Source organism: Hemicordylus capensis, chromosome 3, assembly GCF_027244095.1.
Source record: "Hemicordylus capensis ecotype Gifberg chromosome 3, rHemCap1.1.pri, whole genome shotgun sequence".
Lineage (NCBI taxonomy): Eukaryota > Metazoa > Chordata > Lepidosauria > Squamata > Cordylidae > Hemicordylus > Hemicordylus capensis.
Genome location: NC_069659.1, coordinates 243,239,400 through 243,253,871, shown reverse-complemented (window position 1 = coordinate 243,253,871; position 14,472 = coordinate 243,239,400). Strand labels below are relative to the sequence as shown.

The 14,472-nt window shown below is 47.6% G+C and overlaps 1 pseudogene; it reads right to left on the bottom strand.

Moving 5' to 3' along the window:
• Nucleotides 1–557: 557 nt before the first annotated feature.
• On the bottom strand, nt 558–11,870 carry LOC128350569 (cytochrome b-like; annotated as a pseudogene).
• Between the last annotated feature and the right edge of the window lie 2,602 nt (nt 11,871–14,472).

Below are 14,472 nucleotides of genomic sequence, written 5' to 3'. Positions count from 1 at the left end.
AAGATTTTTTTTTTTTGATCCTTTATTATATGAGGGTGGAGGCTCATCAATTAAAACATTTTGTACGTATACACGGGGATGGGATGGGGATCTTGATTGCAGAACAATGGTGGATATATGGCTCTGTGGTTATAATATTTTTGTTATGGCATTATCTGGTTTTTCTTCCTTGCTGACCAAACCTTTTTTAATAATACCATCTGTGTGCTTAATTACCAAATTGCTATATGATTAATTAGTTCATGGGGGGCTTTATGGTAGAGGTTCATATCTTTTATTGATATTTACACATTTATTTACTTTTAATCACTATCATTGTATCTTTCTTGTTTTCTCTGCTGATGGTTAAGAGCATGTTTTTAATCATATACGTGTTGGATAAGAGCATGTTTGTAATTCTATATTATATCAGAGATGTAACTTCTTCCGTTTCTATTATACTAATATAAGCATTATAAACTCTTTTTTTAAATGTTAGTTTTGAGTACTAGTGATGAGACTTGTGTCTCTCTTTTGATGTTTTTAGAAGGTGTAGGTTATTTTTGGATTTTGGATTGTTAAGAGAGTTTAACAAATAGGTTTTCTATCTTGGCAAGGGTGGGCATTAAAATTAAGAATATGAGGAAGTAGAGGGCTGATGCCAATTGTCCATTAGTGACAAATGGGGGTTCTACTGGTTGTCCACCAATTCATGTTAATACAATAATATTAGCAGCAAGGGCTCAGAAGAGGAATTGTGAGAGCAGATGAAAGATATTACTTCGTTGTTTTGCTGTGTGGAGAAGAGGAGTTAATATTAAGATTAAAATTGAGAATAGAAGTGCCAAGACTCCGCCAAGTTTGTTAGGGAGAGATCGAAGGATGGCGTAAGCAAATAGGAAATGTCATTCAGGCTTAATGTGTGGGGGTGTAATAAGTAGGTTTGCTGAGGTAAAGTTTTCTGGGTCACTTAACAGGTTTGGGGAAAATAAGGCTAAAGTAAGCAGGATTATAAGGATAATAGTGGCTCCCAGTAAGTCTTTGAAGGAAAAAGGGGGGTGGAATGGGACTTTATCAGGGTTTGAGTTAAGGCCAGTTGGGTTGTTTGATTTGGTTTCATGAAGGAAAAGAAGATGTAGGGTGGCTACAGCGAGAATAGCAAATGGGTAATAAAGTGGAAGGCAAAGAACTGGGTTAGAGTTGCCCTGTCAACTGAAAATCCCCCTCAAAGTCACTCTACTAAGTTAATTCTGATGTACGGGATTGCTGATAGGACGTTTGTGATGACAGTTGCACCCCAAAAGGATATTTGACCTCAGGGTATGATGTATCCTACGAAGGCTGTAGCTATGACTAATAATAGGAGAAGAACGACTGTGTTTCAGGTCTCTTTAAAAATGTATGAATTGTAGTAAAGTCCGCATGCAATATGTGCATAAATACAGATGAAAAAGACTGAGGCGCCATTGGCATGAATGTTTCGAATGAGCCACCCATGTTGGATGCCTCAGCAAATGTGGGCAACAGATGAGAAGGTGGAGGTTGTATTGGCTGTGTAGTGTATTGTGAGAGATAGTCCAGTAAGACTTTGAGTTTTTTAAAATAAAGTTTTTTCATTTTTTGATAGAAAGTTGAGATAAAAACATAGTAAAGTCCAGACTTTCCAAGTTACAAATGGTAGTATAAGATGCCAATACGTGGCAATCATGTCACAAAACAACCAGAAAACAGAGTAATTAAAATGTGTCTATGAAGTAAGGGGGAAACCCTCATACAAAGTGAATAGGGGTGTGCAATTCGGATTTTTGGTGATTCGGTTCAGGACCCGAACCGAATCACCCCTGTTCTGTTTTGTGCCCGAATATGGGCCACCCGAATCACCCTTGATTCGTTCGGATTCGGATTTAATCCGAATCCGAATCTGAATCGATTCGGGGGGGTAAAGGGGCCCAGGGGCAAAATTTTGGGGTGGGGTGGTAGTGCCCAATGGGTGGAAGCTACCACCCCAATTTCAGGGGGATTGGGCAAAGGGCTGATTTTTGAAGTTTTAGTGACTTTGGGGCAGTTCGGTGGCACAGCATGGGATCTGGGCAAAAAGAGTGGGGTGGGCTGGTAGTGCCTAATGGGTGCAGGCTACCACACCAATTTCAGGGGGATTGAGCAAAGGGCTGATTTTTAGGGAATTTTTGAAGTTTTGGTGTCTTTGGGGCAGTTTGGGGGCAGAAAGTTTATCTGCCCCAAAAGGGTGGGGTGGGGTGGTAGTGCCTAATGGGTGAAGGCTACCACCCCAATTTCAGGGGGATTGGGCAGAGGGCTGATTTTTTGGGAAGTTTTGAAGTTTTGGTGTCTTTGGGGCAGATTGGGGGCAGAAAGTGGATCTGCCCCAAAAGAGTGGGGTGGGCTGGTAGATAGTCTCTAATGGGTGGAGGCTACCACCCGTCCCCAATTTCAGAGTGATTGGGCAGAGGGCTGGATTTTGGTGAATTTCTGAGGTTTTTCTTCATAAGGTGCAATGTGCTAGATTGATATTCATAGTAAATGAGTGAAAAAGTGAAAGTGGGGTCATGAGAGTTCTTTAATTGAAAAAAATCTCATCTGCTATCATTGAATGAGAATTCACACCTCAGAAAATAAGGGAAAACATCCCTTCAGAAAAACCTCTGAGACACCTGGGTTTCAGGTTGATAATGGATCATCAGAACGAACAGGTTTGATGTCAAACCTGTTTTTTCTCTTCACATATCCTTAATTCATATTACTGACATAGCTTATAGGGTGATTGGAAGCATTTGCTGAAATTCATATATGTGAAGCACTTTGAAGATTCAAAAGCACTATAGTTGCTGGGTATCATCATCATTTTCTGAACATGTTAATTCAAAGCAGACTCAAAGGAGACTTTGCAAATACTCTTTTAAGAGTATATTTTAGAAATTGTATCAGCAGCAGCCAGGAAGGTTGACAAGCCTGTTCACAGAAAGCTAGTTCAGATGATATCGTACCAATCCATGGGATTAGAAAGGGGATGTGTTGAGAGCACACCTGTCGTGATATGTTCCCAGGGGTCCCAATGCCCTCCCAGCATATCCCTTTATTGTGGCGGGAGGGTTATTTATCTGAATGGTGATTCTACATGTGTTCCAGTTATTATTTGAACATGTACAGAGTGACCATTGGAGCATATATATTACTGCCCCATGCAACAGATCAAGAGGACATCAGAACATCCATAGAAGAAGTCATAACAAGCATGCGTGTGATGTGTGCCCTTTCTAACTGTGTGGGCTGGTATGAAATTGCTCAAACCAGTCTAGGAAAGATGCTACATCTAGATTTAAGGTTACCAGTTTCTTTTCTAGCAGCAGAGCTCCTGCTCTTGTATGGCAACCAGAAGTTAAGCAGGTGTCATGCAGCTGTTAAGAGCATAGTAGTCCTATCAAATGAGGTTGGCAGCTTGACCTGGATTGTGTCTGGTTTGCCAAAGTTGGTGTAAAGCCTTAACTGTCCTAACACAGAGTAATATTCTTATGGGAGAAAGAGGAGGTTTAGACTTATTGCTGCAGGCCTGTAATCTTATTACTAGATTAGATTACAGCGGAAAATGTGCAAACACTGAAGGCTAACAAAATCTAAGCAATCAGAATCTGATTACAGACGCTAGAAACCAGCAAAATAGTTTGTGGAAGCACCCAGTTTGGTCCGGTTCTATCGTGGTTTGTACATCTTTCGCCAGGGCCAGGCCAGGCCACGATCAAAGTTTGGTTTTCTGTGGACCAGTTTGCTCACACACCAGTTCGGCACACCCCTATCATCATCATCATCATCATCATCATCATCATCATCATCATCATTTATTAATAATTATCATTATCATAATTAATATACATATATAACTTTTCAATGAAAAAGGTTCTCAAAGCAGTTTACATAACAGAAAGAAAGAAAACAATTTGCTGAATCTTTTTCTTCTTCTTTTCCTTTAAAAAAACAAAGCAAGAGAGACAAGAGAAACACCAGCAAAAAACCACTGGAAAAACTGGGGTGCTGAAATAAATATGAATGATTACTTTCCTCTTGCTAAATATAAAACAACCAGCCCTTTAAAAGGTGCCTTCTTGCCCAGTTAGGGTGCTAAAAAATGAGCATTGAACCAAAGATTTTCAAATAAATTCGCAGTTTCACAAGATCTTTTCCGGGAAAGCCTGAGCTCTTGAAAAACAGTTTAAGAGCAAATTATACAAATTATTGTCCAATAGCAATGCAATCCACTGGCTGACATCCAGACTAACTTATTGAGGAGATTCTCATGATCCACCAAAAGGGGGCTAAGAGAGCCTAGCCCTCTTTTGGGGGATCATGTGCTGCCATGGGAGCCATGCAGCTCCCGGCAGCAAACCCTCTTAATTTCCCCTCCCCTTAGCCGAGGTTAATGGAGCGAGCGCTCCATTAACCTCAGGGTTTTGATTGTGTATTGCCGCAGTGCAGCTCTGCGCCACGGCAACACATGAGTAGACCCCCAACTGGGAGGCTGCAAGCGGCCGCTTGGGCTCAGGTGTCTCTCCAGGATGCCCCGCATGCTCGCACGGAACATCTTGGAACTTCCAGGGGCCACACAGCCCATGATCCCTGCTTTCCCTGCCAGCTCCGTGATGGAGCTGGCAGTCATGTGGGCAGCCGATCCAGCAGCCCAGGGCTGTCTGAGGATCATCTGCGGGGAGAGCAGGCTAAGCCTGCTCTCCCCGCATACTGTCTTAAGGCAGGTCTTACTGATCATGAGCCTTACCTCATCAAATAGTACTACTCAGGGAGGCTCATCATACAATTTGTGTGAAAAGCCTCTAGGTGGGTTGCGGGGGGGGGGGCTTAGCTCACTCACCCAGCACACAAGCAGTAGTCTGCTCTGGGCAGCCGCAGCCGCCAACGTGACTTCTGGCTCCGTCACGGAGCCAGCCAGGACTGGGGAGTTCAGGGGCTGTGCAGCCCCCGGAAGCTCCAGTATGCCCTGTGCGAGCGCGCAGGGCATACTGGAGAGACCTCCAAGCTGGGAGGCTGCTTTTGAGCACCACGGCTACTCACGATTTAAAAAACTGGGTTTGCGGAGTGCTCACTCTGCAAACCTGGTTTAAGGGGAGGGGTACTGTAGCAGGTGACCCACTTTGACGGAATCAAGGTCGGCTGTGAGCCCGGTGAGTCTGATGATTGGTGGGGAGCGGGCTATGCACCCTTAGCCCACTTTCCACTGATTGTCAGAATAGCTTCAGGGAGTAGTCTAAAGGACTGCTACATTGCAATAGAGAATCCTCTACTAAATTTAATCAGGATGTCTGCCACTGTTTCCAAATACGTATGAATAAGCAAACTTATGGTGGTAATAAATTCTTGAAGATTCTAATGTCTCTTGCTTAGAAATTCTTCTAACTTCATAGTCTGTTGAATCAAGAACACCACTGCCATAAACAGCCACATGATAGACCGGTGTCAAACAATGTCAAGTGTTTCTGAGAAAAACAGTTGTATGGAAGATTTTTCAAGAAACACTGAAAATATAGATGAAGATCTGAAGGGAGAGATGACAGGTGTTGAAGCTATTTATGAAGAGATTAACAACCCAGAAAATCCCACATCATTTAGGTCTTGGGCTGTTTTCTCTGCTCTGTGTTCTCTCTTGGAATGAACATTTCCAGGAGCTCATGGTGTTTTTTTAAAAAGCAATATTCCAAGAGAATAACTATTTCCCATTCTGTTGTTCCTAAAATATCCATTCTTCCTCATCTAAAGACCGTTTGTGCAGACGTGTACATGTGATTTATATATTTTTTTTTTCTGTTAGTCCCCCGCCCAGCAAATTAATACTTCAATCTAGCCACCTCAGGCCATTCACTAATGTGTCTACTTTTATTGTTAAATTTATTTAATTTTATTTATTGTTAAATTTATATACCACCTTTCATTAAAACAATCCCAAGGCGGGATTATTTAATAATCGACATTATTTCTGCTTTGACTCAGCACTTAACTGTGGTTGTACTCAGCACAGTACAACTGTGACTCAGTTGTACACATTTTTGCTTTGACTCAGCAACTGTGGTTGTACACACAACCACAACCTTTATTTGTTAACTGCCCCATAACAAAATGTTCTCTGGACAGTTCACAACACAGCATTAAAACATAGAGGAACATTTTAAAGAAGTATAACTGTCATGAGGGCAGATTTCTAGAATGCACCTATTTGGATTTATTTTATTTGTATTCCTTTTGGCATACCTTATTTCACTGCCACCATTTAAAGCCTCCAGATCTCAGGATCTATATATATAAAGGTCTTCTGATGAGGTAATGCAGAGTTGTTGGCTTGGGGGTACAGACTACGTTACTTACAGATTCTTTAAAGATGAATTAAATAGAAATTTATTAATTATAAGTTCTGTTATTAGCTTGGTTTGTTACCTAGGAAGTAGGTGTGAGGGGACTGTGAGTGACAACACAAAAGGGGCAGCGAATGTGGCAATAATGTCCATGGAGCCCTACTCCTCTGAAGTGGTGCCGGGGCAGGGAGACCCTCAGGAGAGTGCGTCTGACCTGGCCAGTTCACCAGGGTGGTCCGTGGGGCAGGATGTCAAGATCTTGCTTTCTAGGGCCAAGATCTCATGAGGAAATGGAAGGCTCTCGTGAACAAACATTTCATGAGGAGACAGAGGGCTCTCGCAAACTCGGAATGAACTTCTGAGGCTGGCTGAGATCTCGCAAGAGTTGCCCAGGATGTTGGGTCTTACTTAAGGAGCTGCTGGCCAATGATGAGGGGCCAGTACACAGGGAGGGCTCAAGATGTCAAGAGCCCTGGGATCCATGAGGAGGGGAAGGAGCGGTAGCAACCTCAGTAAGCCTATGAAGTTAACAGGCCTTGTGCAGATGACTCCCTCTCCTATCTCTCTCTCAAAGAGTTCTGAGGCCAGCCTTCATAGGAGCCGCCCGGGACCCTTGCAGAGGTGACAGCGAAGGACCAAGGGTGAGATCCAAAGCTGGGTAGTTTACTTGCTTAGTTACAGAGCTTTTTAAAAAAAAAATGTTACAGAAGCTTTTCATACACTTCAGGCATATACATCTTACATAAGAATCTTTGTTTATAAACAATTTTGTTTAAAGTTTGCCCATTGAAATCACTGGGATATTATCTTAAAAATGAATTAAAACTGAAACAAAAAAATGACATAAACACAGCATATTGTTGCAATGAGTCATTATGTAAGAACCTAGGAAGGGCATTTTCTATGGCATATTCTATAGCCAATTTGACCATACTATCTATCTATCTATCTATCTATCTATCTATTTATTTGATGTATATACCGCCCTTCCAAAATGGCTCAGGGCGGTTCACAACATGATAAAAACAATTAAAACAAATTAACAATTAAAATCAAACTATTAAAACACAATAAAACCAATGAAACAGCTAAAAGCCCTGAAAATCAGGGCAACAGTTTAAAACAGTTTAAAACAATTAATCATTTAAAACTCTGGAAGGCCAGGCCAAATATGTTTTAAGGGCTCTCTTGAAGGACAGCAGTGATCTCAAATTACAAATTTCTGCCAGGAGTGCATTCCATAGCCCAGGAGCAGCTACAGAGAAGGCCCGCCTCTGCATCGCCACCAGACACCACCAGACGAACTTGACCAAGGTTTCAGGAAAATTCAAACTTTCAAGCCTTCAGGCATACAAAGTTAGAAATGTGCCTTTCAGACTGTTGTTCAGACAGTTTCCAACTGTTAGAAATGCAACTATCAGAGAGGCACTTTTCAGTGATACACCTTTGTGGCTTTCCAATGTGGGCAAGGTTCTACATCAAAGGAAAAATTGAGGGCAGAAAGGATATGATGGTATATTGGCAGGATGGGGGCATGACCACAAGAGTACCTGCCTGCTTTTCTTGTGACAGACCCTTTGAAGTAGAATTTTGTCAAAAGTATCTGAATGGAAGATGCACATTCACCTGTGTCAGTATCAATTGATTTGTGCAGTTCTTCCTATGTAAATAATAGCCTGATGGTCAATTGTCCAATTGGTTTATAGGTCAAAGAATACTGAATTAATATGACTAATCAAATGTTGGGGGGGAAACAAGGGACAAGAATTGAGGAGCTGCGAACAAGACAGGATATAAGGATAAACAGCAAGACATAGAGGGGTGAAAAGAAGAGGAGCAAGAAGGGAGAAGGTGAAGAATTAAAAAAAAAAAAACCCTGATCAGGTTAGCTAATAAGGCACCTGTAGCAGAAAGCTGCATTTTGTTGCTGTTCTCCAAAAACTGGCACAAATTGGATGAGAACGGAACATTTTGATTTTACAAGTTTGTCTGTATGTCTTCTTGGGTTTCCAAAGTGGCAGAATTTAAGTGAAAGATAAAGTAAAAGAATCTAGACCTTCTGAATGCTCGTTTCCAATTGGAAGGAAGGAATTCTGATAAATTAAGATCTTACAGGATCAATGAAACAAATCAAGCCACTGAATGCAGCAATTAAATGAAAAGGGACACACATCTAGATATAGCACACCCATGGACAAATAGGGGTCTTTTCCTTATTTTGGCTTTCAAAGGGACTGGTTCATAGAATGGAATACAGGTAACTGCTAGAGGTTGCAGCAGGACAAGCTGTGATTTCTTTGCTATTGCATTATGCTTCCTGATTAATCTTCTTGTTCTACCAGAGTGCCTGCAGTTTTGCTTTACCACTACTAGAGGGCAGAGAAGTGCAAGCCAAAAGTGCTTCTGTGACTCAGTTCTTCATGGTTTTAAACAGAAGCAGCAGTACTACCCAGACTTGTCCCAAGGAAGACAGAAAGGGTAGATACTCTGGGATCCCTTTATTTGAACATGCACATCCACTCCTTTTAAGATCTACTTTAAGATGCTGCTTATGTACAGCTCCTATCATCCCCAGTTACAACGTATTGTGGCTGGGAGTGATGGGAGTTTTAGTTCAGCCACATCTGAAGGAACCCTGCTTGGAGCCCCTGAGCTACATTATGACAATAGCTCCGTAATCAGAAGAGGAAGTTCATGCCGAAATCACTTATATTCCCCTGCTGACTGAATCACAAACAGGAGAACTAAACAAATCCCATTCCACAAGTTTCTTAAGTTTCTTGGGGGCAATCCATTAAAAATGCAACTAATATTTGAATAAACTTTCACTGGAAAAAGTTGATTTACTATGTATATAAGGAAGCTGCTCGCTGCCCGTATCAGCAGCGCGGCTGCTTTGCCCCAGCCCCCTCCCCTTGGAGAGGAGCACGCGGAGATTGGGGAACCAGCCACCATTGGCCCTGGCCTCTTCTGGGGGCAGGGCCGGAAGTGAAGAAGCCGGTAGCAAGTCGGCGCCAGCATTCAGTCCGCCTCTTTCGTTGAGGGCAGGCGTGCTGGACGAAGCTCCGGCTGGGCCACGAAGCACGTGGCCTGGCTCCGAGAGCTGCCAGCTGGGGGTCAGAGTGGAGAGTTCAGGCTACAGCCCACCTGCTTTCTTTCCCTCTAGCCCGGTGCCCTCGGAGCGCCAAGGTGGAGACACGCTCGGAGCGCCTTGAGTGGTGGGGCCTGGTGCGGCAGGCCCGGCCGCCATTTTAGGCCACACTGGCCCGCATTTTCAGCAGGGCCCGGCACTGGGAGAAGAGCGGAGAGTCCGGGCCACAGCCCGCCCACTCCCTTACTTAACCTGGCGTGCTCGAAGCACCTGGGTTGCAGGCTGCTGGGCCAGCCCACGGCGGCGGCGGCAGCAACAGCAGCAACAGCATCAGCATCAGCAGCACTTCCTTTCTGTGTCAGGGCAAGCACACAGTAGCAGCAGCAGCAACAGCAGTGCTCCCTTGCCACATTGGGGCCAGCTCACGGCAGCAGCAGCAACAGTGGCAGCAGCAGCAGCACTCCCTTGCCAGGCATCAGGCTGGGGTTGACCTGGCCCAGGTTTGGGGGGCTTAGGGAGAGCAGGGGCAGGCTGGGATATGGCCTTGGGGAGCGGGGCAGGCGATCAATCCGGCCTCTCAACCCTCCCAGCACCCCCTTAGCGCCTAGTTTAACAGTTCATCCCAATCCCTCCCGCCAACCACATTCAGGGAAATGAAAAGGAAAGAAAGGGCGGATCGGTGGGCACCCACTCCATTTCCCCCACCCCTTCCACACATCGGTTCAGTCTCTCCTCCACCACCACCACCCCCGCGACAATGGGACCCAAGAAGGCACCAGCGGGAAATAGAAAAGAGCCTGTCCCGAGGCGCAAGAGGCCCCCAACTCAACCAGACTCCGCGTCAGAGGACAAACGGGAGCTCGGGTTGCCAGCTATCAGGGCGCTTATCACCCATTTAGAGGCAATAGAAAAAGAGCGCACAGCGCACAAGAGAGATGGCGGATGGGGTGACCCATCTAGGGTAGTGAATCCCAGAGGGAAGGGCGGAGGAAGCCGCAAGCTATCCGGGGCTGCAAAGCGTGCCAAACTGATGCCGGGTTTTACTGATCGTTTGGCAGCACTCGAGGCAGCTATATCAGCTGTCCAGGAGGCTCGTCCACTTGGCAGCAGGGCAGAGGATGGACCGACAACAGGAGGTGCCACTGAGGACACGGCTGGACAAGGGCTCAGAGGTGGTGAATCCCCCCAGGGAGTGTGGCCTTGGGGCTTACCGTGGGGCCTGCTTACAGGGCCCTTTGGGTGGTTCCTGGGACAGACCAATTGGGCATCTCCTCATGCCACCTGTAACCAGGTTTGGCAAGGGGAAGTGGGGCAGACAGGCGCAAATGCCACCCCAGTGCAGGCTGCCCCGACAAGTGCGGGCAACAGTTCAGGCGACAGGCCGGTCCCGTTGGGTGACCACTTAGTGCCCCACGTAAAAGAGCGCATTTGGAAGGGAGAGTACATAGATAACTGCTGTTTAAGGAACCTGAGCTTGTTGGCACCGAAGGTGAGCAGGAAAAGGATAAGGAGCGTACCAAAAGGAAGCCCATTGAGCATAACTGGAACAACTGGGTGTCTGGGTTCACCATTTACATGGGGGTGATCACCCAGAAGTTCCCTGAAAGGGGCCTAGGGCTCATCAAATACTTTGACACCATTCACAGGGCATTTATGGACTTTGCAGACAATGCCTGGGAGGCTTATGACCAGGCGTACAGAGTGTGGGCATCTAATAACCCCAGGCTTTCTTGGGAAAAGCAGCATTAGGAGCTGTGGCTTAGAATCATGACTCCCTCAAGGCCATTGACTGGGGAGCGCCCCGAAAGTGGCCATTTAATCTCTAAAACCCCAGCGGCATCAATGGCTTCGCCCACAGGCGCCCAGGGGGTTCAAAGTCCTTGGTAGCTGGGAGTTTAACAGGAGCGGCAAGTGTGCTCGCTCTCCCTGCAAATTCAGGCATGAATGCGGTTTTTGCGGTGGCCGGCATCCCGGCCTCAACTGCTTATGGGCTAAGGGCTTTAGAATGGGAAACGGGGCAACAGGGGTGGTGGTAGCAGAGGGCCCACAGCCGCCCAGGGAGGCAGTGTGGGAAAGGGGACCCACCCCAATTAGAATGCCCATGCTTAAGAGGCTGCTGTGCGATTACCCTGACAGGGCGCGCGCACAGTATTTGGAGGCTGGTTTCGCAGAGGGTTTTAGGATCCCGTGCCAGTTTCCACGCACATTTAGTTTCGCCAGCAATCTAAGATCGGTAGAAGGGATGGAACAGGTGGTAGCGAGGAAGATAAACAAGGAGGTGGCCCTAGGCCATGTGCTTGGCCCTTTTACCGAGCTTCCCTTGCGGACGCTAAGGATATCCCCGCTGGGGGTGGTGCCCAAGTGGCACATGGGGAATACAGACTAATACACCACTTACCTTACCCCAGGGGCAGCTCCGTCAATGATGGCATACCCGCCGAGCTGTGCTCGGTTCGTTACACCTCCTTTGATGAGGCAACAGCAATGGTCCAGGCTTGTGGGCCTGGGGCACTGCTGGCCAAGTGCAATATCGAGTTGGCTTTCCAGCTACTGCTGGTCCACCCAGATGACTTTGACCTGTTGGGGTTTGTATTTGAAGGGAAATACTACATTGACAGGGCATTGCCTATGGGCTGCTCTTTTTCCTATGCGGCCTTCGAGGCCTTCAGCTCGATGTTGGAATTGGTGCTACGCCGTAGAACGCAGCTCTGTTCCTCGGCTCACTACTTTAACGATTACCTTTTTGGAGGCAGAGCAGGCTCAAACCAATGCACCACACTGCTGCACACCTTCATTGACCTTTGCCAGGAGCTTGGGGTGCCCCTGGCAAGGAATAAGACTGAAGAGCCCACCACCAGGCTCACCTTTCTGGGCATAGAGTTTGACACGCAAGGGCAGTTGTCACGGCTACCCGCCGACAAGTTAGAGGCTCTGAAAGCCCTCCTGAGGATAGTTGAGCAGGCCAAGAAGGTTAGTCTATGCCAGCTGCAGTCCTTGATTGGTTACCTAAACTTTGCTTGTCAGGTAGTGGCCCCAGGCCGGCCCTTCTTGCGGCGGCTCTATGACACCGTGGCCAGATGCAGGCTGCCACACTTCCGTATCAGCGTGAAGGTGGATATGAGGGAGGATATGAGGCTCTGGTTGGGCTTCCTGGGCTCCTACAATGGGGTTTCCTTCTGGCACTCTGCGCAGCTCCTGGAAGCAGACTTCCAGGTGCACTCAGATGCGGCTGGGGGCCTCAGCTTCGGCCTGTATCTAAGGGGAAAATGGTGCACGGAGCACTGGTCCAGTGACTGGACAGAGAGGGGACTTACTAGGGACCTCACCTTTCTCAAGTTATTCCCCATAGTGGTAGCTGTGCACATCTGCGCGGACCATTTCAGAGACTCGGTTGTGCGCTTCTGGTGCAACAACCTGGCAACAGTGCAGGTGGTTAACCACCAGACCTCCAGATCCCATGGGTCTAGTGCGCGCATTTGTGCTCGCATGCCTGCACAACAACATATTGTTTACAGCGCAGCATGTCCCTGGAGTACAAAACGATCTGGTAGATGCCCTGTCTCGTTTTCAGATGTGGTGCTTTCGCCAGATGGCCCTCGAAGCTTCTCCCCTGCCCGAGAAGATGCCCGAGTGGCTATGGAGCCTTGGAGTGTAGAGGCACTCAGGGCAATTGGGGCTTCAATAGCTCCTAGGACACAGGTGGCATACGACAGCAGAGGTAGGGCTCTCCAAGGCTTCAGGTCGCAGGTAGGGATCGATCAGGAATGGCTGGCCCCGCCTGAGCACCTGATGCGGTACCTGGTGCACCTCCAAGCAGGTGGCCTAGCGGTGAGCACCATGGCCAGGCATTTGGCAGCATTGGCATTCTATGCTAAGGCCAGGGACCTCCCCAACCACTCGGGGGACTTTAGAGTCCAGCACATGCTGGAGGGCTGGGCCAGGGAGACACCAGCCCAGCCAGATCAGCGCTGGCCCATTCTGCCGGAGGCGCTGCAGCGTGCTGTGCAGCACCTCAGGGATGTGTGCGCTTCCCCTTATGAGGAAGCATTGTTCAGAGCGGCGGCTCTGGTGACCTTCTATGGAGCCTTCAGGGTCGGGGAGGTGTTCCCAAGGGGCACACGCAGCCTCGCAGGAAGGATCCTGCAGAGGAGAGACCTAGCCATGGGCACAGGCTCAGTTATGCTGCAGCTTTGCTTTTCAAAGACAAACCAGCATGGTAAGGGGCATTTAGTCACCCTTCACAGGGCAACTGACCAGCAGATGTGCCTGGTACAGGCACTGGAAGCATATTTGGCTGTGAGAGGTGAGGAAGAGGGATGCCTCTTTGTGCACGCCAGCGGGAACCATTTGTCCCAGTACCAGTTTTGGGCAGTGATGAAGAGAGCCTTCTCTGTGGCTGGTGTATCCACATGTCACATGTCACCACACTCTTTCAGAATCGGTGCAGCATCGACTGCAGCGGGTCTGGGCTACTTGGGCGCTGCCATTCAGAGAGTTGGCCGATGGCGGTCTGCAGCCTACCGCAGATATGTGCATTGAGGCTGGCCGGGTGCCAGACCCCCCCACCCCCCTTCTCACCTATGCTCTCTCTCCTGCGCAGGGGCGAAGTCTCAGATGAAGCGGGCGAAGGACTCGTCTTGGGCCACTCCTTCGTATTTTGGGCCCTCAAGTGGGCACAAGCCACAGATCCAGGAACCCCACTGGGCCTCGCGCAATGGGCTTCCATCGAGTGGCTTGAGCGGAGGGGAATACGAAGGGCTCAGCTGCTGCTGATACTGCGGGAGTGCCTGGAGGAAAATCCGGCACCAAATATTCTGCTCTTGCATTTCAGTGGAAATGACCTAGTTAGTCAGTCAGGCATTTCTCTGTCGCAGCAGATCATGCAGGACCTGGGGACGGTCCTAGCATGGTGCCCAGGGATGATCCTGCTTTGTTTTGACATCACGCTGCAAAGTGCGTGGTGCGAGGCCCGCAAACAACAAGGTAGACAGGGCAAGGCGAGGGGTTAATGCGGCAATGGCCCATTTCCTGGCC